The sequence below is a fragment of the Oryzias latipes genome, chromosome 21, assembly GCF_053564925.1.
Source record: "Oryzias latipes strain Hd-rR chromosome 21, Olatipes_Hd-rR_3.1".
NCBI classification, from domain to species: Eukaryota; Metazoa; Chordata; class Actinopteri; order Beloniformes; family Adrianichthyidae; genus Oryzias; species Oryzias latipes.
The window spans coordinates 25,157,500-25,162,697 of record NC_136257.1 but is presented as its reverse complement, the minus strand read 5'-3'; the positions used below and the strand labels follow the sequence as shown (position 1 = coordinate 25,162,697).

The following is a 5,198-nucleotide window of genomic DNA, read 5'->3' as shown; positions in this document are numbered from 1 at the left end:
ACCTTCATGTTCTTCCAGAATTTTTAGTGGCCTTGTAAATATTAAAGTATGCTTGTAAAGTTTCATAAAGTGCTGAAATCTCTAACCACTGTGCTCATTTACTGTCCTGCAGAAATTTACAAAGCTGCTAGAGCTGAACTCTGAAGATTGACAAGTCATCTTGTTACAGGCTCAGAAAGTTTTAGTGGAGGCTCATGCACTGGCTTTGTGGTTGAGAGGAGGAAGAGGAGGAGGAGGAGGAGGAGGCGGCGTCAAGGGTTCACGCCTTGACTCTGAAGTTACCACTAGAGGGCAAAACAGCTCCAAAAATCTGTAATGTTTCACATTTCCTTTGTTTTTTTTCTTCCTTATTGTCAGAGATAAAAAGTAGAACATGCTTGAATTTATTCACTGCACCAAAAAGGACTAAAGCGTACAATAAATACTTCTCAAAAAAATGAAGGTTTTCCTTATTTTCCCATAAATAAGTACTGTCCTCTCAAGGAAACTAACCTGATAAGTTTTTGTGGAGAAGCGTTACTTTCAGGCATTCAAACACTGTCACAGCAATAACAGAAAAAGTAAAATGAAGCAGACACGTCAGTCAAAAATGGAGGTACAGAGCATCTTTCATCCACACAGACAGTGCTGAAATGTTTTATATTAAGTGCTTCCTGTCAGGGAGCGCTGTGCCATGGCTGTGGTATGGGGCTGGATTCACTAGTATGCAGCTGCTCTTCTTGGCTGTGCAGTTCTCCACAAAGTGGCCAGCTCTGCCTCTGTGAGTCTGGGCCTCAGGCCCCACAGCCACCTGGGCCACAGGGACAAGGAATGTGCTGACTTAATGACGCACCGTAAATCAGACGAGCCACACAACAATCCCGGCATTGCCATTGGCCAGCAGCCTGCCCCAAAAGGCCATCCCACTGTGAACTGGAGCCATGTACAAAAGTCATGTGGAAACACAGTATGTGGAGCCACTCAGAATCGGTTTCCGTGGGGATATGGTTCGCCCCGCTACGCTCTGTGTTGTTCCTCTTTTTCAGTCACCTCTGCAGAGGTCGGGGAGGTCTCAAAGAAGCAAGACAGAGAGCAGAAGGGTTGAAACAAAGTGCAAGGAGCTGTATCCCCTTAAGGCTGATGGGAAGCTAGTTGGGGGCATGGAGGGGTTGAACACTGAGGCAGACTGCCATAAGTGATTGCAGCTGCTGCTGAGGCCTTGAAGTTGGCTACAAAAACATCCAGCCAAGTCAAACAGATGACAAGGTGTGACGGAGACTGTTTGTTTTAATCCTGATGTGGGTGCCAATGCAAAAGTAAGGCTCTGCAGGTAAACACAACAGGAGCAACAGTGTCAGAATAACAGTTCACCTCAAAGCTAAGAGCACCTCTCTCATACTATTATTTGATTAGAATTCATGTATTTTCATGTGAAGTACCGTAAATATACATTTTATTGCATCTGAATTTCTATTTCTACAAGTTCCTCTTAAGTTGATTGAACTCTGAGGAGGATGCATCTCATAAAAAGACATTTCAGTTCAGTGTGAAGAGCTCCCGTGTCTTCTTCCCAAACAGGGAATTCTCCAGTCCAGCTGAACGGAGGCATTTCCAGCAGCGCAGCATCAGAGAGGCTACTGGTAAAATCTGCTTCATTTTTCTCCCTGGGAGTAACTTCTGCATGCAGTGTGGGACAGGACTAATGACAGCCATGTTAATGATGTTGACACTCCCACCATTGCCAGCCAGCGTACAGTAATGAGAGGAAGTAAATAGCAGGTAGCTGACAACAGGGCTGCTTCCGCTGCCACACAACTAATGATCCCTTTCACACCCTCTGAACGTACTTTGTAAAGATGACAGCGCGCAGTTAAGCAGGGTAAATCCTTCCTTTCTCATGCCTTCACTTGACTTGTGGGTGGAAATACATTTGTTAAAAGCGACATCTTATCTTCTGTACATTTGCACTGTCTGAAAAAGAAAAATCCAATGAGCTGATCTGTTTCTGTGCTGAGGTTTAAATGGAAATTAACACTTTTTATTTTATTTTTTTTGACATAGGAATCCTCATTATAATTTCAACATCAGCTGATATTGCCACCCATGATAACAAGAGAAGAAAATGTTGTTTTGAGCTGTAACATTTTTAAAACTGGCGAGCGGTACTGGTCCTAATATGAAATGTGAAACATCTGCTGCTCAGCATGTCAGGGAGCTGGATCTGCATCTGGACCTCTGTTGCGTACCAAAGATCATGTTATCTGATATTGTGTGGAAGGGGATAGAACACAAAGAAAAATGAGTGCTGTAAGTCCTTTGGTTTACCTGTTGAGCTCTGCTCTCTGTGAAAGCGCATCTGAACCCGCTCTGAACCCCAAAGTGAAAAATTCATCCTCCTTAGAAGCCTCTCCACGGCATGCAAAGATTGATGTGTGTGGCACAATACGTGAGTTATGATGTCAAGCATCATCTCGGCAGTGACAACTAATATTATCATCTGTAGCATGAAATGAAGTGGGCTTAATCTGATGCTTAAACAAACTATCACATCGGACAGAGATCCCTGTCTTGCACCGTGCTCACCTTCTATCATTTATACAGGAATCATTAGGATTATGAGATCCATTGTATTAATGGCCCACCAAGGTGAAACCCATCTCCATGTTTTGGCAGCATATCTTGCAAACAGGACATAGTGGATGTTCTGCCGAGCAGCATGTGATATCTCATATGATGAGCATCAACCCCAGTTGCCGCTGGAAGACACAGCGCTGGAAAAAGCATGAATCTGCCAGACAGCTGAAACGCTGAGAGCTTCCCTGACACTCACTGGGAGCAGGCATCATTGATCACTGTGGAAAAACACAACAGGCCTCTTTATTTTTCAAGCGTGGAAAAGTCTCTATGATGTGACAATGTTTCTTTTATCAATAGTTTAATCACACTTATTTTGATTCGTCAGAGTTATTTGAATTCTCTTGTTGAATCCAGTTTTGTCTCTGGATGTAAACTTGGTCCAAGCATTGTTGGATCTGGTACTCGCGCTCACATCACGACTGGATTCTGTTTGTTTGGTTTGAGTGTGTGTTTGTGTCTGGCTGAGACAGACGGACTCACAGAGGAAGGGGGTCGATGAGGGGAAGGGGGTCCATTTCCATCAACACAGTGTCTGTGGAGGCACAAGGACTCTCTGACCCTCCTGTGAACTTTCAGGGGGGTTGCAGAGGCCATCGGAGAGGGCAGAGGTCAGCATTCATCCTCATCACAAACAATGCAGTGCTTTGCCATCAACAGAGAGGAGAGCGTTATGACTGCTGGCGTATATGAGCCTGAGTAGAATTGTGAAAAAGGACAAAGATTGAATATCTTTCATATACGGTATTCTTTTTTATTCCTTAAAAAAAAAAACTCTGAATTTTTGTGTCATATCAGTTTTTTTTCACTATACTGTATTTTATCACAGATTTTGCTCAATTCACAATGAGACTATTAATACAAGTAGCATGCAACCCTGTTTCATTTAAGCTTTAATGTGCACAAAAAGTCAATCTGATCACAACATTGAGTGACTCCTCAAGATGAATGCATCCACAAGTTACATTTATGTGGCTTACATGTCTAAAAGCTGTTTTTATTGTGTTTCTTCATGCAAAATGTAATTTTTTACACATTAAAATCTGTTTTTAGGCTGAGTCTTCAATTGCACGGACATTCTAACTCATAAGAACCCATCAGAAATGTCTTCTTTTTGCTTGGTCTGTGGAATAGCCCACATAAATTGTATTGAAGAAGAAATGAGTCTGAGTTCTTATTTGTTATGGCTCTTTTGCTTGTTTAAGGAAAGTGGGCAGGAGTGTCGGGTGTTTAGAATATCATTTAGGTACTGAGTTTTATAGAGAAATATCCAACCATATATCATAAGAACCTGCTAAATCCCTTTTGGTGTCATGGGCCTGCTGGAGCTAACCCACTGTGTTGAATCCAGCTACTGTTGGGTGAAGGCAGGATACACCCTGAACAGGTCGCCAGTCTGTTTCAGGGCCATACAACCACAAACATTTGGATGTGTACCTAGGGGCAATTAGAGATACTAATTAATAAATAAAACAAGTTTTAAGATTGTCGAAGAAAGCCGGACTGCCTGGGGAGAACATATGCAAGCTCCACACAGCAAGGTCCCACCAGGATTTAAACCAGGGCCTTCTCATTGTGAAGCAAAAGGGCTAACCACTGCTCCATGGTGCAGCCCCACAGTGATATAATGAAAGTTCAATACATTACAAACTTTATTCCAATTTAAAAAAAATTGTATTTCTGTATTTTGTTCAATTGTGACCCACCTTTACCAAGTTCCGTTATCTTTCACATCCTTCATAGAAGAAAATCTCAGTGATTTCAAGAAAATGTTAGAGTGATGCAAGTATAGCATGTCCTGTGGTTGGTAAAGTGATTTGTCAGCATACAACCTTGCTGAGAAAGGAGTGCAGAAGTGTCCATTTTGTCCTTGTGGTGACAGCACACAAACCTGCAAATCTCAGCTCTGGGGAATTTGAGGTTAGGGTTCCTAACTAATATGGCTCAGAATGGAAAGGAGTGTGCCTGCTTATTGCCACGTCTGCTGCTGTGCTCAACAGCAGGTTGAAAATGAAACGACAGACGGACAGTGAGGGGATGTGTCTGTTGTGAAACGATGAGAGCCCAGCTCAGCTTTGCATGGCCCAGTCATATGTCCCCTCCGTGTCCCCCCGAGGCCCTGCAAAATGCTGAGCAGCAGGAAAGCTGCGCACCAGAACAGACTGGCACAGCGGTGCAACCACACTCCAGCAACACGATGACGTATCCCACCAACAGAGCCCAACTGACACACAAAACATCTGCACTTGCAGCATCGCAGCAGTTATCTGAAGTCCAAACTCAATATCACTTTTCGCCCAGGAACTAAACAATTTGATTTCTTTTCAGACAATGCATAGGATTATTTGTGAGTGCCTCTGTGTTGCACACATGATCTCAATCAGATTTTTTCGTAATAAAATGCAGCTCAGCCTGCATTTCCTTTTTAAACCACTAGGGGGTAAAGCTCACCACACTAGATGACTGCTGATGTATGCGTCTGGTTTAACAGCATCTAACCTCCGTCCCAGACAAGACCTCCCTCTGCTCTGTTATCCACCAGCCAAAACGAACCAGTCCACCTCCACTTGATTAACAGGATGTAA

General features: G+C 43.2%; 1 long non-coding RNA gene across 1 annotated transcript; it reads left to right on the top strand.

The window, feature by feature from the left end:
- The first annotated feature begins 958 nt into the window (after nucleotides 1-958).
- On the top strand, nucleotides 959-3,774 carry LOC144988832 (uncharacterized). The gene is made up of 3 exons (XR_013652865.1): nucleotides 959-1,309; nucleotides 1,558-1,619; nucleotides 2,653-3,774. It is a non-coding gene; the product is annotated as an uncharacterized LOC144988832 (long non-coding RNA).
- The last annotated feature ends 1,424 nt before the right edge of the window (nucleotides 3,775-5,198 follow it).